General features: G+C 38.3%; 1 long non-coding RNA gene across 1 annotated transcript in view; it reads right to left on the bottom strand.

Moving 5' to 3' along the window:
- Nucleotides 1–25,030, bottom strand: part of LOC133265050 (uncharacterized) — a 253,087-nt gene that overhangs the window by 128,960 nt on the left and 99,097 nt on the right. The window contains exon 2 of the long non-coding RNA XR_009741856.1: nt 12,417–12,537. This is a non-coding gene — a long non-coding RNA (uncharacterized LOC133265050). The remainder of the gene's footprint in view (nt 1–12,416; nt 12,538–25,030) is intronic.

The following is a 25,030-nucleotide window of genomic DNA, read 5'->3' on the forward strand; positions in this document are numbered from 1 at the left end:
GTAGATCTTTGCCAGTGCCACAACTGAGAAGCAACATTTCTGTGCTCAAGCTGGGATGTCACTCTCCCAGACCTGCATACTAGTGGTAAACAAAGAAAGGCAGAAATCCATTTAAAAAAAATGTTGCATATGACAATGAAATATTTTATGGAATTAAGTGAAAACTGTAAGATTTTTTAATAATACAGGAAAAGGAACTGGAGAGGGTCAGGAAACAAAACCAAGAAGCTGATAAGGAGAGACTGGACCTGGGAAAAAGGTACTTTAAAGAATATGGAGGAAGGGCAGGATACTTCTCAATTCACTGTAACTGTAATCCCATCAACAGGTAAGAAAAAACAAAAAAAAAAAAGGACTTTAGTTTAAAATTAATTCATAGCATTTCTATGAGTAAAAGCCTTTAGTTCCCACAAAATTTGCCCAGCCTATATTATGGACCAATGTACCTATTGGCAGATTTATACAGTAATCACATGTCAAGTGACACCAGATATGCATAGTGATTACTTTTAGCAATTTTACTTAATTGAAGTGATAAGCAAGTCACAAGAAGAGAAGTTTCTAATCAAGTCATGTTCACACATGAAAAACTGAGAGACAACTACTGTTAAGAAATTATAGCTAACAGGATCATTTTGAGGTTCTCTTTACAGATACAATTCATTGTTGCTTGGGTTTTTTTTCTCATACAGCTGTTTATGTCAATGAAGTAAGGCAAGATGAACTACGCATTGAGATGAAAAAAGCCCAGGGAAAAGATGAAGCAGAGGTGCCTCATCAATGTCCCACTTCCAGAACTGTACTTCCTACAGTTATCAAATATAGGAAAGAGAAGGTGGTATCTCCTTTTTCTCTACAAAGTATTACCCACATGAATGGGGATAATGAACTTTGCAAACAACTTAGGGTGGGTTCTTGACAGCAGAATTCTAGATCTTTCCCAAAACTTTCATCTGTCTGATTTTAAAGATAAAGCCCATCAAAAAAAAGAAAGGGTTAAGAAGGGCCAAAGACAGGCACATTTATGAGTATTACAGAACTGGCAAGTATGCTGGTTTTAAGTCAGTGAATAAGATAATATGACTTTTAGGCTGTAAGGTTTTGGAAAGTCATTTAAATAAATGAATGCATTAAAGTAATTTTAAATGAGACCACACCACCTGTTTAGTAAAGTATATCAAGATTGGTTTGGTTGCACATTTTAAAGACAAAATTTGAAAAGGATTTTTCAGAAGTAGTAGCTAAGCTGCCTTGCAAAGATATATATATAAATGTTTATTCAATCATACTACTATCAAAGTTATGATTTTTTATATATGTAATGAGTTTTGACAATTTTTCTTCTATGAAGAAGCACATTTTTATTATGTGCTTATTTTAGAAGGAATTTGGAATCAGCATATTTATTAGGCTTTTCTATTGTTGTTTTGTTTGTGGGAGGGTTTTTTTTTAAAGTAACAATTGAATACGGAGCAGTGTAGTATTTCTCTTTCTGGACAGATCCTAACATAGCAAACCTAATCACAAGCCTAACAGATAACCATAATCCTGCCAGGATATATTTGTATTTGCTTGCATTAGTTCTTGAAACAAAAACTAAATTAAAAATGCATAGCACGGCTTCTTTCTAACACTTTTAATCCATAGTGCAGAAAAGCTTTGCTGAGGCTTCATGTAAATTATACACTCACCCTTTGGTTCTGATTCTAGTCACTTGCTAGCTGACTCCCTCAAGACAATACCACTCAGCAAACTTTGTACCCTTAAAATATATAGTACATTTTCAAATATGGGTTATGTTATCGACATAGATTTCACATGCACACTACAGGACTGAAAAGCAGTTTAATGCACCATAGTATGCTGCTGCTTTCTAAAATTTCCTACACTTACAGAAAGCGAAAGCACAAGGCAGATGAGTTCTTCAGGCAGCAAACAGCCCTCATAGATAACATGTAATTCCTGTTCATAAGATTCCAGAACGATGGATTGTTTTCTAGGTTGATATTTATTGTGCCTGCAAAATGCACTGCTTATTGCACAAACTGACAAGGAGGACAAATTATGATGATGCCTGCAGCAAATGACTTGCTCTGTATTGTTGTCTATAGGCCACTAACTCAAGGGGATTTCCCAGGACTGAGACTAAAAGGGAACAGCCTGTCTCAAATAGGAAACATTCAATATGCTTTTAAAGGTTGTATCACTTTTCAGGCCAGAAAAATCTGTGAACATCCCGTTTTTTCTCTCAGCAGTTAATTGCATACCACTGAAATAATGCTGCCTTTCCTTTTTGCAATGTTTTGTGCTACTGTGGTACCTGTTCTGATCTAAGTGTCACAGTTTTGTACAGTGACTGTTGCATGTATTCTAATAAATGGTCATCTGATCACTGATGAAAAAGAAGCCTGTTTCCTTAATGCTTTCTGTTTTTTAGTTGATGACATCCGTTTTCATGATCATAGCTCTTATGACAACTGCTGCCATGTGTATTACCTGGTCTTAACAAAGTATGAGTTCACACAGTATCATCACAGAATTGTTTGGTTTGTAAGGGAGCTTTAAAGGTCATCTAGTCCAACCCTAAGCCCCCAGTAGTGTTTTTCCTCAGCTGTGACATTTGGACTGATGAGGCAATGTATTTCCATTTTATCACCACTTACAGAAATGCAATTATCTTTGAACTGATCTCTGCTGCTATTCAGCATCCACACCCAGTAAACTCATACGGGGCGTGCATTGACCAGCCAGTACTAATATACAAATGTGTACACAGTAGCCATCTTCCTTATTCCCTTGATGTGCCAGCTTAGAGGAACTCACTAGTAAGTTCCATAGCATAGGTGAGACCAGTACTATGAGACTTTCGGGATGCTATTTAGGTCATAATGTAATTACTACTGTGATTCCAGTGAGTATTCCACTCTTTCTTATACCCTTTAATGAGTTTTCTTGCATGCATTTTGTTAATGCTGTTATGATATGGACGCTATATCTGTCAATAATTAGTAGTCACAGGAACAGTACGCTGCTTCTCAAATTTTCATTCATACCTTCCACCCTGATGTGATATTTAGTTGCTAAGCCTCTACTCAGAAGAGGTTGTCAATGAAGCTAACTATGGGATGTTTTTGTGATATGTATTCGATTTCATAAGTTAGAACAGCTAATTTGATTTTCACTTCTGACTAGAGAGTTGATTTCCTGCTTTACTTAATTTTTTTACAGTGTCATTTGATATCAAAGCCTACATTTCTTTGTTTCATTTCCTTGATATCAGAATCTCTTCCCTTTTTAACAAATATGTTGTTACTCCAAGTCTATCAGTTTGGGAATATTCCTCTATCTTTTATTAATATAATAAGCATATTGATTTCAGAAGTAGGTATTACAATGTTGTAAGGGTGCAGCTGCCTAGGTGCTGGTAGTGGGGGCTGCAGGGTGAGGAGTGGACAGGGCTGTCCTGTGCCAGACACAGCCAGCTCCATGGACTCACTGCAGGGCACAGCTGAGCCCCTCAGCCAAGATAGTGACACCTCAGGAAAAGAGTATTCAAGCAATGGTGAAAACGACTGGGCAGCAGCTGTGAGAAACAGCAGTGAGAAAAATGCAAGGCAAACCACCTTGCAGACACCAGGGCTGGAGAACGAGTGGAAGGAGGGACCCTATGCACCAGAGCAGAGATTCCCCTGCAGCCTGTGGTAAAGACCATAGTGACTCAGGTTGTCCTTCTGCAGCCCACAGAAGACCAAACTGGAGCAGATCCTGCAGCCCATGGAGGAACCCACACTGGAGCAGGTGACATGAAGGAAGCTGCAGCCCATGGAAAGCCCATGTTAGAGAAGGCTCCTGGCAGCCATTGGAAGGGAGCCCACGCAGAAGAAGTCTGTTTCTGAAAGACAGCAGCTCACTGAAAGGATGCATGCTGGAGAAAAGTATGAGAAAGAAGGAATGTCAGAGATTAGGTGTTATGGACTGACCACAACCTCCATTCCACATTCACCTGCAATACTCAGGGTGAGGAGGTAGAAGAGTCAGGAGCAAAGATGTGAAATGGAGCCTGGGAAGAAGGGATGGGCAAGATGTGTTTTTCCTTTGTTTCTCACCATCCTGCTTTACTTTTGGCAAAAAACTAATTTTCTCCAGTTTGAGTCAGTTTTGCCTGTGAGAGTAATATGTAAGCAACCTCCCTGTCTTTATCTCAGCTGGTAAGCCTTTTCATCTTATTTTCTCCCCCTGTCCTGTTAAAAAGGGGAATAAGAAAGTAGCTTGGTAGGCATCTGGTAGCCACCCAAGGTCAACCCACTACAAATGGTTTCTGCTTGGATGCAAATAACAATTTCAATTAATGCAGCTTCCTCCAGAATCACTTCCATTAAAGTGAATTGCAAATGCAAATCTGGAAAAAGAGTTTGAATGTAAAGACTGAATGAATTCTTAAACTCTCTTCATATGATTAACACAACCTTTTTAATAGCAATCAAACTTTTTGGAAGTTGCATCTAAAATAATTATGAAAATAAATTTCAGAAGACTGGATAAAAATATTTTATAGAAAGCTGAATCCCACTGCAAAATATATTTTATAAAGAAACTAACTAAATAGGAGTTCTACTGCTGTACAAGAACAGCACAAACCAGTATGATTAAAATTTGATATTCAAATACATATTCACCTTCCCCAATACTGGGCATGCATATTCCAGTGTAGCTATCAGACTGTAGCTAAATGAGCTAAAGCAGTCCCAAAACTTGTTAGTTTAAATAAGGTTCACTGTACTATATTCAAATCCAATCAGATTACTAGTGTTCTTATAATTTCTATGTGATAAATACCTGTGAATTCTAATCTCATTACAAGAATCTGTTAATATGATATGTCCTCCCAGTTTTATTGTCTATTATAGACATATCATTTGCATTCATTATCAACCTGACCTGTAAATTTAAGACAGAATGAATAATGTTGCTTGTAGTGCAAGTAGCTGAGGCTTCTAAGCACCTCTGCAAAGTCCAGTTATTGTTCCACATGGCTTAAAAAGGATGGTCCTTCAATCATATGAAGAAAAACTTTTTAGGCAAATCCACATCCCATTAGTCAGAACGCTGCAAGCTGAACCCCTAAACTCATTTCTAGTTGATTATACACTAAGTGGGATGATTGTCATTGCACAACAATTGATTCTTTAAATGGGAAGGACAACAGCAAAAGTAATCTGCAGTACCACTCCCTAAAACAATCCTCTGCTGAAAGTATTCAGAGACAAGCCAATTGTTAAACTGGCATTCCCTCAAAGTTAAGTGTAATTACTTTACCATTTGTCTTCTTCCGCCTTACAAGTCATCACAAAAATCAAATAAATAGCATTATCTAATTAAAATATGAAATTGGGTATTGACAGCATCCTCTCCCTTTAATACAATTGAAATAGACAACGCATTTAAGGGAGGTTTTGTCTTTTTCAATAACCAGAAAGAAGTACATATGCCCCTAAAAAATCCCAAGACATATGGAATAATAGATTCTTCCAAACTGGGTAGCTAGTTGAAAATTTGGTAATGTATCCTGCTGTCAGATATTATGCAAAATGTTCCATCCATCTACAGTATGATTGGGTATTACCTCACTGCAAAAATAAGAGATTTTCTATGTGGTGAAATTAGAGAAGGCGGCAAAAATGTCCAGCCTTCAAAGAGAGACTCCTACATTTCTGTGGAGCCCACCAAAGCTAATGAGAAGTTGAGTGTATACCATTGTGACTACTTCATCAGAGCCCTGACGCCCTCCTTAGTGAACTTGAACCCCTTAGTGTGTCTAGTATGCATCAATACATATGTTCCCTTCCTTTTCTAAATTGGGATTGGGAATTCAAGGCATCAGAAGAAGCTCCTTTTCACTTTCTGTGTTGGTACTACTTCCGTGGGGTAGGGGGAATAACCCACTTGTTTTCTTTGAGATATATAGCCAAACTTCCAGGGAGTTTGAAAGAAAGTATTAAAAAAAAAAAAAAATAATATATTTTTGAGAGAGGCAAGGAGCATAAACGATAAATTCTAAATAGGAAAATAATTTTCCTTTCCACAGTTTTGCAAATAGTAAAGTAGATCAGATTTTCTAAAGTAAGCATCAAAAAATCTGTGCCCCAGATGATATTGTTTGTCATAGCTATAACTGTTCCAAAATTCTCAAAACATTCCTTCATTTAATATTGTACTTAAAAATGAGAGGATAGAACAATGCTCCTGTTTTGCTAAGGAAACTTAACACAAGCAGTTTTTACCAGCTATAACAGCAAGCAATTTAAGTGTAAACCAGGCTTTTGTAGAGAGAATCTGCACCGTAATGAATACTTCCATTAGTGTCACTATACACCTAAGTAGCTGGAAAATGCTGTTTTGTTTCCTGTGCCACTGCTGTCTGCACTAAATGGATAAGAATTGACAGTATCTCCCTGTTGTGTCAATGCATGTGTTTTCTCACTGTGTACTGTGCAGTGCTTTATAAGAAATGGAAGAAGAGAAAATAGCAAAAATACAAATTTTAGGGATTCTATTTTTTTTATTAGCTCGTCGTTTAGTGTTTTACACAAATGTGAATTTTAAACTTAGTTTCAGAAAGCTCTGTACAATGTACGCTCTTTCCCTTTTGTCATCCACGTTGAGGCATCAAAACATTTTCATTTAAGCACAAATCCTATTTAAAAAGCTACTACTACTTCAAAACAAAAAAATTATTTGTACTAAAGGAATGGGACTCTGATTAGTCTTTAATTACTTTGGTAAACTAGTTAATGAAAAAGAAAACAGACCATGAAAAACATTATTGGGTTACTTAAATTACTGACAAATAAGGACTATGTGGCTAGTGACCTGTTCTTCTCAATTTACCTCGTAGGTATCCCAATACTAGGAGGAGTTTACACATAATTTTCCAAGTTATACAGTCATCTCAGAATGTCCATATAATTTGTAGTGTTTTGTCTTACAAATATATAAAGACCACCTTTATAAACAACAAAAGGGCATACACCTTCATTATCATCACAGAACTGTGAAGAAAACCTTTTCACTTTCAAGAGATGCAAAAGCATCCGCAATCCTGCACTCTAATGTGTGCTCTTGAGATTGGAAATTGAAATATATTTTAAAAGGAGGAGGATGAAACTCGGGAAACAGTTCCCCATCTCATTTCTAAGTGTTTAATATCTTTACAGAAATTCCAATATCTTACATGCAACAGTAATACTCAAGTATTTAACATATTTTTGGCACCAGCTAGCCTTCAGAGGGAACACAAGTCTATACAGTGTGATAAACCAGGTCTCTGTAGATGTGCCAAAAGACAGGAGCAGCTCACACAACAAATATGAAATAGGCTTCTCTGTCAAGTAGGACTATCCTAATACATGTCACTCTAGTACTCAGCTGTCTTGCCAAGTCAAAGATGGAATTTGTCCAAGGGTTTGAATTTAAAAAGACAGTGACATTGTATTAATCCCAGAAAGGAAAAAAAAGAAGGAGGCAACACATCACATATGAAAGGGAGAGCCAACAAATCACTCGAGAAAGAAGTCAAAATACAGAGCTATTCTGTACCTGCATGATTGTTCTAACTTTGGAAGAACCTAAAAATGAAAAGGGTAGTAAAACCAAATTCTACGGCAAAATTAACATTTAGATATGCATTTGTAATATGAAAACCAAAACTAAACTTGGGAGGCAGTCTTTCCTATTGTAAAAAAATAATAAACAGGTGGTTTAAGATTAAACACAGCTGAAAGCAATTCTAACTCCAGGGAATGCTGAATGGCTCTTGCACAACCTGCACTGAAATTTAACTTCCCAATTACCTCTATGAGGTATCTAGTACTGAACCATGCAAAGTGCAGGATTCAACATACATATATATTAAAAAAAAAAAAAAGGAAAGAAGAAGAGAAAGGAGGGAAAATATTTGGAAAGTAAGCCTTCAAGAGCATGTTACTGAAAAGTGTATTAAAACAAGGCCCTAAGTATTTAAGGCTCAAATGATGTACCCTCGAGAATTATCTCATTTCATGAGAAAGAATTGCATTGCAGTCATCAACAGAGTCATCAGAATGTATAATTCCTTAAATTTATACAGGAGTTTGAGCTATTCTAAAAGGCAGAGGGATTTTAACTATTATTATCATAACACTAAAGAAGGCACAAACTTGATTTCAGTGATCAAAGGGAAACACAACTGCAAGTGCCACATCTTGCATATGAATAATTTAAAGCCATGGTTCTTTGTATGTGCAGATGAAGACTCAGGTAATGTATTCCATCACCATTACCAATATGTACTAGAACAGCTCTTCTGTTCTAAAACACTTACTACTTTGCCTGTGCCATGGCACATTGATAAAAGCTTTTAAAAACACCTAGAATGCTTAGTTATTAGCATGCCAAATCAGTATCACCATTTTTGTAAACTTTTTGAGCTAAGTAAATGGACTAATGATAGCATGGTGACACACAGTGCTTACCATGCCATAATAATGACATGGAAAGGAAAAATTAGACTGTCACCTACATTTAAAGTCTTATGAAGTAGTGGCTTCTATTCACTTAAAGGATGTAGGCATCCCTCCCACTAGTGACAGTTTTCAACCCTTTGTGTAGAATGCAAATATTATTTCACATATATCAGCTAAGAGTTTGGTGGTACAGCATGTAAGATGTGATCCCTTCCAAATAAAGTTGGGCACATCTTCTGCTAGAGATAGGAAACTATTTATCCTAATATAAGCATAAATTTCCAGTACAGTCAATAGAGTGGCTGGTGACTCTGAAGATCTCCAGAGGGAGATTTGGTCTACCTAATTTATACAGACAAGACACCCAGATATTTTCTACTGTGGAATGACTTCCTAAAATTAGGAAGTCTATATTTCATCTGTAAATATAAGCTCCAAGTAATGTCTGTTATTTTCGAAAGCAGTATCTTTTTGAGATGATTGTCTTCTGAAAGAAGAAATACACAGAAATGACCAAAGGTCCAATCGCCTGTAATCACAGCACTGAAATATCATATTTACTTCATAACCTCAGTGTTTGTACTTGCAGAAAAGACGAATCATGGTTTGAAATTACAGGGGAAGAAAGAAAAATAATTACCACTATTATTGCTGCCATATGCAACTGACTGCGTATCATGATTGCCTACTACAGCGATAGCTGCAGATTGCAGTACATAAGAGGATATGCACTGAACCCATTATTTGCCTACCATGAAGACAAATGAATGAAGAAGAGCCCATCATTTAAAACTCTCCAAAACACCAGACTGTACAAATACACATTTTTACAAAATAAGGTGACATTGTCAAGCCATTTTCAGCTGTGACTGGTTCAGCAGAGTTCATGTAAGTTACTCTGATTGCAGTTTGTTGCTGTGAATACCAACCTGTGGAGTCCAGAGTACAGATTATAGCAGTCAGGGTCCAATGGAATCCAAAAGTTCTATTGATTTTTGGTAAATCCACTATTTACAGAAAAAGGAGGACAATTACTGTGAGCCTGTCACAACGGAGAAGTGCACGGACACCACAGCCTGCTGGGAAGATAATATCACTTATGCAACCAGTTTTATTTCAGTGTTTTAAAGTTTTCAATAGAATAGAACCTAGAAAAAAGAGTATGTTTAAGTATTGTACGTTTACATATTTTAAAGCCAATTCTTTGCTTGGAATTTTTATGTGCTCATATATCTACCTTGCAAGAAAAGAGGAGATACCAGGACACATCTTTTCTGCTGTTTTTCTTATGTACACATTAAAGATGAGCAGGAAGAGATTTTTAAGACATCTTTCTTCTTTTGCTATTTGATAATATTTGGTAATTTTTACAATAAATATGCAGAGTCATATTTTCTTAAATCTTACTGGCCTCCCCCTTAAATGGGGTCCCCCTTTATATCTCAGAATATTCACTTCCTACTTGCTGTTGTGCTGGGATTCTTGAAAGTAAAAAGGGAAATTTAGAGTAATTGGTGAGAAAACGGGTTGTCTGCTTTGGTGACAAAGAGTAAAAAGAAGGTTTCAGAAAACAATAAAGCTTTCTAATAGAATTTTTCTACCCCAGATTTACTAGAGAGACTTACAGTTTCTGGTCTAGAAGGACAGAATGTAATCAGGGTATATTTTTCAATCTGACCTAAATTATGTATTCTGAATGCAAAGCTGGTCATCCTCTTCAAATTAGTCCTCCTATAGGACTAGACTAAAGTATGCTTGACTTAAGTATGACTTCATCTATCTCTGAGGCAACACCACAATCCATTAAGATCCCCTTATTTAATCTATCATAAGCTTAATGTGATTCATCCTTTTCATATCATACGGGACAAAAAGGTGATCTTTTGTATTTGAATCTATAATTTACACTCCCCATCCTCTTTTCTCAAGCAGTAAATGGTAGAGAAGAAAGATTTTTCTGCAGTTTCTTCAGCCCCTTTATCTGAGGAATAGCAGTTATATGTCAGGTCTCTAAGGAATTTGATGTTCTATTTATCCCCTGACCTTATTTCCATACTCAGAGCTGCAAGAAAGGAGATTATCCAATCGAAAGTTAAAAATACTTGGAGGATAGTAAGACTTCCAGTATGTAAATTATAAGTCTTTCTCCCCAAGACCCACTCAAGTCTTCTGGGACATGGGCAAATAAGCTCTGAAAATGAAATACCTTATAATGGAATTGCTCTATTCCACTCTTTCAGATACTCACTTGAAGAGGAAATAACACAACTCCTAGTCCCTAGAGGAAAACAGCACAACAAACTATACAGTGCAGATTTAATATCAAAGAAGGAGGGCACTCCTGATAGATGAAAGACCTTGAGACTTACCAATCTGAAATGTTTTTCTTTGCACAGTAAGTTCATAGCTCTTAATTAAGTCATAGCATCTCTTTGGAGGGAAAAATGTATTCATTTTCTTACCATTGTAGTCACTGTTTTAATAAAGAAAGAGACAAAAGCTGGAGGGCTACAAAAGACATTTCTTTTAAGGAGAAAAGAATAATGATTGCCTTTAAGCTTCAATCTGGATATCACTTCTCCCAGAAAACAACACTACTGACAGAAAATAAATTTTTCTGTTGTTTTTTTTTCTATTTCATCAATCTTTTATTTGTTGTCAGAGAAGAGTTATTTTTCTCAAGTAGAAAAATAAGAACCAAGAGAGTTTATTGTGAACCTGTCATTAATATTTTAATTCCAGAATCCATTTGGAAAATTGTATTTAAAAGCTGCCAAGAATATAGAAACAAAAAGCAATTCCTTAAATGGAACTAAATGCACTAGGGAAGAAAGAGCTGTCTGATATTGCTAATTCTTGTGTTTAGGGAATGAGCTAGAGAAGGGTAGCAGAGATCATAGAGGTGCCAGGCTTGCATACCTTCCCTAGCTAGCCTCTCCTTTTACCAGTGCAGATGAGAGGATACTGGGTTACATGGGTCGCTGATGAGAAATGTCAGTAGAACATTTCTTATCACTGAGTCTTCAAATCAGAGTGGAAACTTACATTTTAAAACTGAAATACAGAGTTGTCATCAAAATAACTGTTGGTTTCAACAGAATAAGGTTTTTGTCCTGTAGTTCTGGCTATCTGTGCACATAGATACCTCATGTAACAAAAGATTTTTGTACTCCTTTAAATGCAATACAATACTATGGTTGTGCAGAACTGTATTGGAATTGACTGCCTTATAAGCCTTAAATTTAGTAACTCACAAATATGTGCATCAGGTAATGAACACTAACTCCTTTAGCAAGCATGCTACTCTTGTTCAAACTTCTTAGGTTTTCTGTCTTTACATCTAAACAAAAAACCTTGCAGCAGGATGACTTAAGAAAAAAACCTAAATTTAGCAAAGAGGGAAGAGGGAAATTATGCTTTCACACAGTATCACAGTATCACAGTATGCTAGAGATTGGAAGGGACCTCGAAAGATCATCTAGTCCAATCCCCCTGCCGGAGCAGGAACACCTAGATAATGTTACACAGGAATGTGTCCAGGCGCGTTTTGAATGTCTCCAGGGAAGGAGTGGTTTTGTTTGGTTTTGTTTTTTTTCAAACATATGCACCCAGTTAGTATCCCAAATTATACTGTTTGTGGTTCTGTACACTTACTGCAATGCTGAGCTGTGGTACTCAGGTACAGACAGCTCAGCTGCCAGAGTCTGACTTCCTACACTTAACTACCATATGCAAATCTTTTAACTAAATAATTTTTAATAACTGAAGTGGGACAGAGAGCAAATAGTGTTTTGCTGTTGAGATGCACTGAGCAATAACTTGAATTAATAATTAATCTTTAACATACAGTAAATTAATACTATCACCACCAGAGTCTTCAGTACTGTACTACATCCATAGGTATAAACAGCTTACCTGAATAACATGTTTCAGCTTGTCAATAATTTGACTTATTACAGGATCTGTTCCATTCACTTTTACTTCTGGATTTGAAGACTGAGCTTTGATTCCACTGCCAACCACATAATGAGTATAGCTAGTTTAATACACACACACACACAAATGGTTTAGTAAGTTATTCTACTCTGAGTCATCTTCTAGTTCTTATTAACTCTCATGGCACCAACGTTCCATTTTAATTGGATCCATTAATTTTGTGCACATATTTTCCACAGAAAAGAAATACAGCATAATATAATTACTACATTCTATACAGTTGTATTATTTATTATAACTTTAATTTTACTACAAACTTTAACATTAAAAGACTTATCTGCATTTTGAAGCAAGAAGCATTCAGCTCTATGCAGGAATTTTTTGTGTGCACAAACTGTCCTCCATTTTGGTTTTGCTAAATACAAGACTATATGGTGATTGTCAAAATGCATGACATTTCAGGTTTTTAAAGCAAAATCCAGATTATATACACACTACCTGTTAAAAACTACACGTGAAGTTTCCTAGTGCTTTTGTGAATGCACATGCAGATAGAATATTTATTCCAAGATAACAGCCAAATTATGCATAAATTCTTTAGCATACATAACTATGTAAATACCCACTAGGCCCAACTTTACTTAATAGATATGTAAAAAAGAAGCAACAGAAACCTAGGATATGCTCACTCAAGAAAGAACTGCTATAGTAGGTAGAATATTGTTCCTAATACATCAGAACTCAAAATACAGAAACTAATATTAACCACCTAGCAACTTCCCTTGTTATATGTAATGCTCAAGTTATGCAAGAAAACCTAAATAGCTACGTTCTTATCACAGATATTGTACATTATGCAAACACTCTCCATATGTTAGGTTTTGTCTGCATACCCTACCAGAGGATAGCTCTATATATCTCTGCCTCAAAAATATTTTGCCAGCTGCTAAGCTGTAAGAAAAAGGAAAAAAACTATAAGGAATGGAGTACAGAAATGCCTAATTCCTTACTCTTAGATCTGCATATGAGCATAGAGAACACAGCATATTCATATTTTGCAGAATCTGTTTTATGAAAAACTTTTCAGGTCCGCCTAGTTCTGCAGAAAACCTTCCATGTATGCTACACAATGAATGCCATTCATTAAAAGAAGGTGTCCACATAACAATATCTGGTCTTTGATCTTTGCTTAAATGTCACCCTAAGTGAGTTTAATGATATCCCTAAAAAGTGCTCATGGACCCAGACATCATTCCTAAAATGACAGTGGCCATGCTCATAGATACAAATTAACCCTATCACACAATGAACTCTTAAGTTTTCCATAGGTCCTGGAGAGCACAATTTGCCTTCTATATGTATGACAAAAGTTAATAGTTTCTTTAGGCATTACAAGAAGACACTTTTTGGACTACATGTTCTGCAAAATGCATCAAAAGAAAACTAATTTTAAGGATCAGCAAATTTTTCCCATACTTTTAAGGTATCAAGATCTAGCAATCTTTCATTGTTTAAGTCCTTTAAAGCATTTGGTTTCATACAGTAAACAGCAAAATTCTAGACCTTCTACATACAGCTCTGCATGTGCTATTTAGGGAAAGTGTAGTTTTTATTTCTTCTGCAAACAATCAAGTTCACTGGAAGCAGATATAATATCAAATTTAAATTCAATTATGTATCAAAATATCACAGCAATGATTACCTAGGATTAGTCACAAGTTAAGGATTCCAGCTTTATTCATTCTTCATTTGAGAAAATAGTCAGCTATATCCAGTATTCTGGACACACTGTATCTGCTAAAGCTAAATACTAAAAATAATAAGCTTATTACTAAAAGCCATTATGGAACACTTTACTGATTCACTAGGCATACTATTACTTGGAATGGATGTTAATGCTCCACAAGCAGGACAGAAAGCCTTAATGTACTTAATGTAGTTCACTGGAACATGGTAGTTGAGTTTAAAAAAAATCTTTATAGCACTATTGAATACATTGAATATATGAATAGCTCATATTCTTCAGAAAGAGGTATTTTGTTTTATAACCAGACAGCTGTAGTGGTGGGGCAATTTGCCAGCTTGTACTGATGGGATACAGCTTTTTATAGGGGTGTGTACAAAATCTACATCCTGACTGTTATACCTGGGGGAACACCTAATGCAGCAATTTGAGTAGAGTCAACAAATCTTCTGGTAACTTGTAAGGATAAAAAAAAAAAACAAAACAAACAAACAAACAAAAAAGAAAACAACTAAAAAACTTGTTTTCAAGGCTTTCCTCAAAAATGTTTCTTTCACAGTCATTTGTCTAAATCAAAACAGGAAATTCAAGATGGAATTCCTTCCTTCCTTCCCCTTTCCAGCTAATACTGTACTCGCCAGATGGACAGCTGTTTTAAGTCAACATTGGTTCAATGCAACACAGCAATTTCTCTTCATCCTATTTCACTATAAAAGAAATCTCAAAGGTTAGAGTTATCCATTCTTTATAGTGCTCTCATTTTTTGTCTCGCAGCATTGAAAACCTATGTTCTCACGTTCTGTCAGTTGGAATTCTTCAATTAACACCTTTTTTAGAATGCTGCAAACTCAACTATTACCCATTTGCCTGTGAACTGCATAACTGTGAAAAAGAATGCCCTTTCTCTTTTTTTTAATTCCATTAACAGCACTTATTTTTCTAACTATGTAGGACAAAATAAGCCATAGAGAAGTTGAGACTTGCCTAGGCTACAATTTTATTAATTTAGCTGGGAATTACTTTTATTAATTTAGCATCTAAGAATTATCTGGCAATGACTTGCTCAAGGCTGATCATCATTTTTTTTTTTCAGCTATTTCCACAATGAAATCCACACCCTTGCACAACTGTTGTTCACCATAAGACTAACTCCCTTCTTTTACATGAAGGTAAGTAGCTGTGGAAGTATTACCGTCTTGTGAGCGGACCAGATATTTGGAGTTTCAATCATGTTCCCCAACCTCTTTATAGCTGTCATTCTCTAAATTCTTCTTCAGCTGTGGTTCATAAGAAATAACCAGATTTGCTTACCAGTAAAAAGTGTTAGCAATTAATTTGGTTCTTTCTCTCCCTTTCCTAGTTGTTCTGTTACAGTCATTCTTTTCATATTGTCTTGAAGGCAAAATACATACCTGTTTCCAAGTTAGAGGAGCTCTATTACACAATATTAACATTTCTTTCTAGGCAATAACTGAGTCTCCTTTCTCACATAAAAAACCATACCCTTTTTCTGATTTACACATTTTCAACCTTGTCAAACCTGTGTGACCCAATGGCTCTTTGCCATTTTGGGTTAGAAGGTTCAAGTTATCCCAGAAATATATTCAAAATCCATCTGAATGTTCTCTCAGTTCTCATGACTAAGGCAATTCCTATACAAAGTCAAGATATTCTTACCCAGTAATACTGGCTGTAGCAAATCTCACTTAAACTTCACCTCTTTTGCTCACTTCAGTGAGAAAAAGCATCTCTGTACAGAAAGCAGTTGTACAGTATGAGTGAACATGCTCTGGGGATATCCCTATCCATTCTTCTGCCTGCCTTCACAGCTTTGTAAAAAGACTAAATAGTTTGGTAAGCATTTCCTTCTTTTACAGTCATTACCACGCTACTTTTTCTTCTTTTCAGGAAAGACATCCGCTCAGTCACTTAACTGTCAAGGAATCTACTGCCATTAGGTACCCAAATTGCATCTTTGCTGGCTGCTCAGAGGTGGGGTTTAATTTTTTCAGCTGAGAGTAGGGAGGGCTAAGAACCTGAAGCAGATGTGACGTGCATCAAAGCAATTACAAGCAGCACACTAGAGCTTGATAACACCACAATTTTAAGACTATAAGCATCAAACAACTATTAGATCATTAGGTACTGGTACTAACAACTTCCATACTACTTATCCTTACTTGCTTTAGGCTGTTTAGATCCTTTCTTTCTGCCTTTTACCTCACTCCTGACCTTTCTCTCACCAACATTCAATATAATCCTTTCCAAGGCTGACAGGCAAATTGAATTTGTGATTCCCTTTGCTTCCCACTACCTGCAGCCCTCCTCACCCTCCACCACAAGCCTCTGTCCGCATAAAACCTTCACAAATGCACTGGCTGTCCCCAGAAGAATTCAAACTCTGTTCTGTGACAACTGACACATTTCAGCCCATCCTCCTGACAGGCTCCAGCAGACCCCAAATAACACAGAAGATTACATCCACAGAGAAAACTTTGGGTCCAGGACTGGTATAATCACTACTTAATTCAAAGGCTTGTGGTTTATATTCAAGTCTACTACATGTTTACTACATTTTCCATCTTGACTCTTAAAGGAATTGCTACTTTTCTCTCTTATCCTCTCATTCTCCTCCCTTTTGAAGTGCTGGGTTATTCAAACTTTGTAAAGTTTTTACTCCTTTAAGAGTTTTTAATTTTATACTTAGGGAGAATCCAATCTTGAAATTAATACTTCAGGCTCTGGATGACAATTTTCACCCAGGAGCATCCCTTTTAAAGCATCAAACATGGGAAATAAAGTGGAAAATGACAAAAATTAAGATTCATTTGCATGAAACACAGAAAATGCAATCCCATTTGGAAGAATGGTTCTCCCCAAATGTATGCTTGGCAAGGTTTTGGTAGCAGGGGAGGTACAGGAGTGGTTTCTGTAAGAAGCTGCCAGTAGCTTCCCCTGTCTCCAAGAGAGCCAATGCCAACTGGCTTTAAGATAGACCCGATGCTGGCCAAGGTTGAGCCCAGCAACAATGGTAGCACTTCTAGGATTAGGTAAAAAGGGAATAAAAACTACTGCATGGCAACAGCCAGTAAGAGGAGTGAGAACATGTGAGAGAAAGAGTTCTGCAGACGCCAAGGTCAGTGAAGGAGAGTGGGAGGTGTTTCAGGTGCCAGAGCAGAGATTCCCCTGCAGCCAGCCCATGGTGCAGCCCATGGTGAGGCAGGCTGCAGTCCATGGAGGCCCATGGTGGAGCAGGTACCCACCTGCAGCCTCGGGAGGACCCCACAATGGAGTAGGGGGACACCTAAAGGGGGCTGTGACCCTGTGAGAAACCTGCAGATACCTGCTGGGACCTGTGGGCCTGTGAAGAGAGGATCCCACGCTGGAGCAGGGGAACAATGTGAGGAGTCCTCCCCTGAGGATGAAGGAGCAGCAAAAACAATGTGATGAACTGATCGTAATACCCATTCCTCATCACCCTGCACTGCTGGGGGGAAGGAGGTAGACAAAATTGGGAGTGAAGTTGAGTCCAGGAAGAAGGAAGGGGTGAAGGGAAGCTGTTTTTTAAGATTTGGTTTTATTTCTCATCACCCTACTCTGATTTGATTGGTAATAAACCGATTTCCCCAAATGGAGTCTGTTTTGCCTATGACAATAATTCGTGAGCAATCTCTCTCTGTCCTTATCTCAACCTACAAGCTTTCTTTGTATTTTTCTCCCCCTGTCCAGCTGAAAAGGGGAGTCACAGAGTAGCTTTGGAGGGCACCTGGTGTCCAGTTAGGATCAACCCCATCACACCAGATTGGTCATAGAATCATAGAATCATTAGGGTTGGAAAGGACCTTAAGATCATCTAGTTCCAACCCCCCTGCTGTGGGCAGGGACACCTTACGTCAATACCATGTATATCAGTTCATAGCATAAATGTTGAACATTTTTCACATGATGTTGCATACTGAATGATGTTGGTCTCAGTACAGAAACCCCAAATGTGAATACGCTCAACATGCTAAATAAATGCATCTGCATTTTTTCCTGTTATTGGAAATCCTAATCCATATTAAATTTGCTTTCACTGCAAGGTGATTTGTCTTTGATCAGTTGACATCAAAAACTACCATTTAACTTCAAGTGTCTTGTAATTACAGGCTCTGACAAATCATGAGGCAGGTTTAAAGACTTTTTTCTTTCTTCAGGTGTATAATAAGGCATTGACAAAGCTGTAACAGTATTGTTTTATTGATTTTTAACATAAAAGTAAGATTATAGAAATCAACCACTTTTTTGTTTAATGTACTCTTTTGCTGCTTGAAATTATATCTTTGAATACAAAAAATATGCTGTTGTTTTATTTTCCACATATCATTGTATTTAATTAATAGATGCCCATAAATCTAACATCTTCAAACATTCTAACATAAACTAAATGATCTGTCAGAATTAAATGTGATATTGGAAATCTAAGCATGCTACACAGAACTCGATCTCTGTAGACTTACATTTACAGGCAAAATATGTTTCCTTTTGTTGGGGGGAAATTTTAAAATCTGACTCTCAGAGACTTCATTCGTTACAAAGTTTTAGTACAGCATTAATAACTTTCTGTTTCTTTTACTCCTAATGTACAAGTAATGGAAAAAACATTTCAAGGATCCCCACAGAGGTAGCGGGACTTGAGCAAGTGTTGCTCAGACTTGAATCCTGGGAAAAAAAAAATGACAAATTTCTTGCTAGAGAAGTAATAGACCCACCATCTGTGTTCATTTCTGTACAAGTGTGGTAATGTACCACATCACTTTAATAGGCAGACTTGGTCCCCAAGTAGTATTCATTTTCATCAACAGTAGGAAGAAAAACAACCAACCAAGCACCAATATATTTGTATTCTGAAAACATGTTTTAAAGTGATGAATAATAAAGTGCCAATTTTTCTGAGCTCAATATATGAATATACATATAAATTTCATGCTACTCTATTGTATCTATGTCCTGGGTTGAGCAGTAGAAGTCTTTTTTTCTCCTTCTTAATAGCTGATGCCGTGCTGCGTTTTTCACTCTCATCCTGAGAACAACGCTGATAACACCGACGTTTTTAGTTGTTGCTCAGTAATGTTTACTCTGACCTAGGACTTTCTGAGACTCATGGTCTGCCAGGGAGGAGGGGAAGCTGGGAGGAAGCAGACACAGAACACTTGACCCAATCTAGCCACAGGGGTATTCCGTACCACCGCACGTCATGTCCAGTATATAAACTGGGGGCAGTTACTGGAAGGGCTAGATCACTGCTCAGGTCGGACTGGGTATTGGTCGTGAGGAGCTGTATTCTCTTCCCTTGTTATTTCCCTTATCATTATTATTGTTGGTGGTAGCAGTAGTGGTTTGTGTTATACCTTAGTTACTGGACTGTTCTTATCTCAACCCATGGGAGTTACATTCTTTCGATTCTCCTTCCCATCCCTCCAGGAGTGGGGGGAGGAAAGGGGGTGGAGTCATCTAATGGCTGTGTGATCCTGAGTTACTGGCTGAGCTTAAACCATGACTCTTTGTTGATGGGTTTACATTTGACTATATTGATGTCTCTGTTAAAAGAGGAGATCATACTCTATTGGCTATCACAATTTCTTGGTATATGATGTTGGAAAAGCTATTAGAAGTAATGCATATATTAAGTCTCACAGGACTCAGCCATTTTGGACATGGTATGTAAGGCAGATCTGTACCTCTATATCTGTACCTCAATGCAAATAATCTATATTATATTGTGATGACAACAAATACTGACACATCATATTTATTGTCAACAATTGGTCATGATTTTCCATTCCTTCACGCTAGCTTTGTAGAGTAACATGAGCATAAATAGTTAAAATAGACTAAGAAGTCAATTCTAAAAATGGGTCTCAGTCATAAACTTTTAACCTAGATTTAAACTTCTACACAGTTTAACTCCCAGTTCTAGAAGGGTTTTGCTCCGGACTCTTTAAATTATTTTCTTCTAATCTCTGCTATTACTTCAGTATGAAGACAATACATACTCTCGTTTAGTATCAGTTTAGTTTAACTAAAACCAACATTATTTAGGGCAGCCTTTCATACAGCCAATAAAGAGGTTTCAGGAAACATATTATGTACCTACAAAACCAGAAACATGAATTATGGAAATAAATGAGGAAAATTTTCTGTATTTGAAACTAATTTGGTGAAAATGAAGCAATGCTGGTTTTCATCAGCTGACTGAAATAAGCACTGAAATCCTAGGGAAATAGTTTGAATCTAGATGGTTCCTTCCTGTAGCTTCTTTGGGAAGCTCTAGACAGAGAGAACATATACAAGAGACCAAATAACTTACTATCCTGGCTTCAGCTGTAGCAGTTATTTTTCTCCTTCTTAGCAGCTGTTGCAGTGTTGTGTTTTCAACTTTAGTCTGAGAACAATGCTGATAACAGACCGATGTTTTTAGTTGTTGCTAAGTATTGCTTACCCTGATCAAGGAATTTTCAGTTTCCTGCTCTGCTGGGGAGGAGGGGCACGGTTTGCCAGGAGGAAGAAGAGATGGGGCACCTGTGGAGACAGTGTTCTCTCAGGAGAATGGATAATTGGTACATAAACTCTGAATAATCCTGAAAAATACAGCAAGGCTGTGAGAGGCCCAAGGAAGCTTAAGCAAGCAAGATAAGAAGATGGAATTCACTGAGGTAATGAGAACTGTGGACTGTTGGCAAGCTTTCAAGGTCAAGTTCTCACACCTGTGCTTAACCAATTATATGTTAGTCACTAAGGGTCTTCAAGACATGTATCCAATCATAATATGCCAAATCACTGTAAGTTCATGTAAGCAATAGTATTTAAGGGGTTAAGGCTTTGTAATAAACGGCTTTTGTCTGATCATATTGATCTCTGACTGAGTCCATATATTTTCTGTGGCAAATGGCGTCCGAACAGGGACCCCCCATATTTTTCATATTGAAACTGAAGCAATTAAAGCGCGTGGCACCGAAGAAAGCGGAAAACGCGGAGCCGCAGAGACGTTGGCTGAGTTCGATCCAGCAGGACCAGGATCGGGAGGTATTTGCCTCGGAATGGAGCCTAGTGAGCCCGGAAGACACTGTGCAGTGGAAATAAGGTAACAGCCGATGGGGTCTGGAAGAGGGCTAGGATGGGGAATCAATTAAGTAAAGAAAAAATGGTCATCCTTAAGCTCTTCCAGCATATCCTCTCAGTGAGAGGGATAGAATATGACGATAATCTGTTAAAAAGATTGTTGCTCTGGAGTAAAGAAAAAGAGCTGATCAAGGGGGTTAATGATCTTGGGACTTGGAAAAAAATTGGGGCACACCTGTGGGATCAAGTTACTTGTGGGTTTAAGCAGGCGAAGTCTCTTGCTGCCCCCTGGTTACTACTAAAAGGGACTCTAGCCACAATGAAGGCTGAGAAACCGGTGGCAAAATCCATTTTTACAGCTCTCTCTGACTTGCTTTCACAACAGCAGGGCTCAGCACCTACATTAGATTCAGCACCCGGTGCTACAGCCATGATAGTGTCATCTGCTTCAGGCATAAAACATTCTGGCCAAAAACTGGCATGCAGTACAGTACGAAAGTTTGAGGACCCTGCGTCTTTCCCCTATCCTGTGTCAACAACGCCTTTACCGGCTGTAGCTCCAGCTGATACTCGGGAGTCAGTAGCAGCTACTGAGCAAGCAAAACAAACTGATGTTAACCCTTTTCGTGCTGCTACTGCCCCTGAGCTTAGTCCCCAAGAATTTTTGCCGGGGGAGGGGGGGGAGTCTCCTGAGGAGAGTGTAACTCCTTCACAACTCCTACATTTTAAAAGTGGGTTTGAGGAGCTTGCTGCAAGGGCTGCAGATGAGAATTTAGAGTGTAATCCTCATCACCCTTTGCACGGTGTTTCATCTGAAATGTTATTGGGAAAGGGACAATTTCACCCTGATGGAGTAAAAGCTTGTATGAAAATTGAAGTTTTACAGCAAGCACAGCAATTGGCTTTAACTGCTCTGAAAACTGTGCCGGAAATGGGAAAACCTAATCCTTCATATACACCAGTAAAGCAGGGACCTGCTGAGCCATATATGCAATTTATTGACAGATTGACAGAGGCTATCGAAAAGAATATTGATCTGGCATCTAATGCTAAAGAATCCATGCTTATGTCTCTGGCTATGGAAAATGCTAACCCAGCTTGTAAGCGTATTTTGCAGGTTTTGACAAAATCTGCTGGTCTTCAAGAAATATGGATGCATGTTCTCAAGTGGGCACAGCAGAGGAAAAGGCTGGATACATGGCTACTGCCTTCGCTGCTGCAGTTAAACCCCTTCTACAACAAGGTCAGGGTGATCGTGGGGGTACTAAAGGACAAGCTATTATTGAATGAACACATCAAACTTCAAAACAACTGTTGGAAAAACAAAAAACGGGGGAAGAAGGACATACACCGGTAGCAAGGATACAGAAAGCTGTATGTTATGAATTTTGTGCAATTGACAGGAGACTTTAATGACCCCCCTGCTATAATACATGGTCAGGCATTAGGGTCAGGTTATATGACTAAAACTCTGGGTATTTTGGTCCAGTACAAGGATTTGGAAACCAGCATTGGGAAAGGTCCTGTGAAAGTAAAACTAACTGATCGAGGTTATGTATGCGTAATTACAAATTCTGGTCTGCGGTGGGTGCCAGCTCAATGGGTGAAACCCTGGAAAGAGCCAGCACCACCCCAGGACAACCCCCTTGTCAGTGATTGAATTAATTGAAATTTCAGCTTATGACATCCATTTTATGGATGTTTTCAGTCCTTCTTAAAGTGAAGGGAGCAATCTTTTTTATGTTAAAGTAAAAAAAATACAAAAAAACCCACCATCCACCACCCCCACCCACGCCCCCTAACCTACAGCAAGACAAACATGAGATACAGGCATATTGTGTGCGTTTTCCGTGGTGGGAAGGTCTTTCATATGCTCTTATCAGGGGTATTGGGCATACTGTGACTCATTTAATACAGTCTCTCTGTGATACTTATGAACTAGAAGTTGGTAAAAATAAATATGTCCAGGTTTCTATCAACCTTTGGAGACCTTTGTAGATATTGCTGGCCACTTCTTCCAACATAGGCTGGCCGCCTGTGTCGGAATGAGTGTGCATTTTGGTCAGTATAAAAGCCCAAGCCTCAAGTGCTGTGGGGGAGGCAGAGTCTGCGGGGACGCCCGCTAAGGATAAGCCTGCTACCTCGCACTGCAACAATGCTTCTTGGAGCTGTTTTTCTGTTAGTCTCCACAGGGTCCTTGTGCCACATTCTGTACGTGGAACTGTAGTGGGAGTAATGATTGTCTGGATTTTGCGCTTCAAATATTGTAGTTGTGTGGCATGTGCTTGTGGGATTCCCATACGCGCGTGTGTGTGTGTGTGCTGAGGGCAATCAGTGTTTTGTGTATCGTTGGGTTCATGCAAGAGGTTTTAACGGGTAGCTTTTAACATTTCGGGCATGAAAGGGTTAATGTAAAAGTGCGGCTGCCAGCAGGTATTTATGGTTGCTGCTGAAGCGGGCAGGCCACTATAGCTGCTGCCCAGCAGACCGGCTTTTGCAGGGATAAAAAAAAAAAGGGGGGGGGGGGGGAGAGAGAGTAATGATGCTACTTCTCAAGAACTGATAACCTGGGGGAGGGGGTATATTTGTGTCCTCTTGCCTACAGGTCCATGGTGACTGCCTGCAAAGTTTGTCAAGCCTTGCCATGAGCTGGACAGACAAATGGAAAAACCTGATGCCTCAGCTACAGCAGCTGACCATGAATACCCCAAGCAGAATGAGATAGAGGAAGAGAAAAACGAATGACTGCAAAACATCACTTGGGGGCAACTGAAAAGTAACATCCTGAATATGGGTGCTTGTAAAGTAGCTATTATTAGAGGTTGTGATTTTGTATATGAAACCAGGTGTATTTACTAGCCAGTTGCTAATAAGAAACTGCACCTTGTATTGTATAGATTTGTCACTTGTAAAAGAGATGTTAGAGTATGCAAATTTGCAGTAGCTGCTAGAAAATGCTAAGGCAAAAGCTGGAAAGATTTTAATACAATGGTAGTGTTATAAAGCAGGTGATGGAACAAATTAAGAGGGTGTGAGAATTCCACTGGTAAGAAATTTCTTTGGCTAGTCCTTCACTGCCATCAGCATCTTCAACATGCTGCTGCACCCTGTAATAGTTACTCTGCTAATGTAAATTTGTGTGTGCCTTGCCGTAATAGCGACTTGTTACTGGATGAAGCAGGTGAAACTGCATTGACAACAAGGTGCAAGGACTGAGGCTAACAAAAGGCCTGCTACCACAATCAAGGGCAAGACTGAGTTGGCCTCTGTGTTTGCCACCAAGAAGAACCTTTAGACCTGCTGTTGGCTGCAACCCAGCAGGTGTGGAGCAGTGGGGACACATGCCATGCCAGACCTTGATGTGAAGGATGGCCTCCCCTGTTATCAGAGAGCCATACAGGAGAAAAAAGGGGCAGGCCCAGCAGCCTGTAGTTGCCATATGTTGGAGATATAATCTAGCCCAAATCCCCTGCTCAAGTACGGTCACCCAAAACATATATAAAACAAAAAGGGGGAGATGTGGAGACAGTGTTCTCACGGGAGAATGGATAATTGGTACATAAACTCTGAATAATCCTGAAAGATACAGCAAGGCCATGAGGCCCAAAGAAGCTTAAGCAAGCAAGATAAGAAGAAGCTGGAATTCACTGAGGTAATGAGAACTGTGGACTGCTGGCAAGCTTTCGAGGTCAAGTTCTCACACTTGTGCTTAACCGATTATATGCTCATTGCAAAGGGTCTTCAAGAC

The sequence above is a fragment of the Pezoporus flaviventris genome, unplaced genomic scaffold (assembly GCF_033815535.1).
Source record: "Pezoporus flaviventris isolate CSIRO_AGI_PZ_B2104156 unplaced genomic scaffold, CSIRO_AGI_Pfla_v1 ptg000003l, whole genome shotgun sequence".
NCBI lineage: Eukaryota > Metazoa > Chordata > Aves > Psittaciformes > Psittacidae > Pezoporus > Pezoporus flaviventris.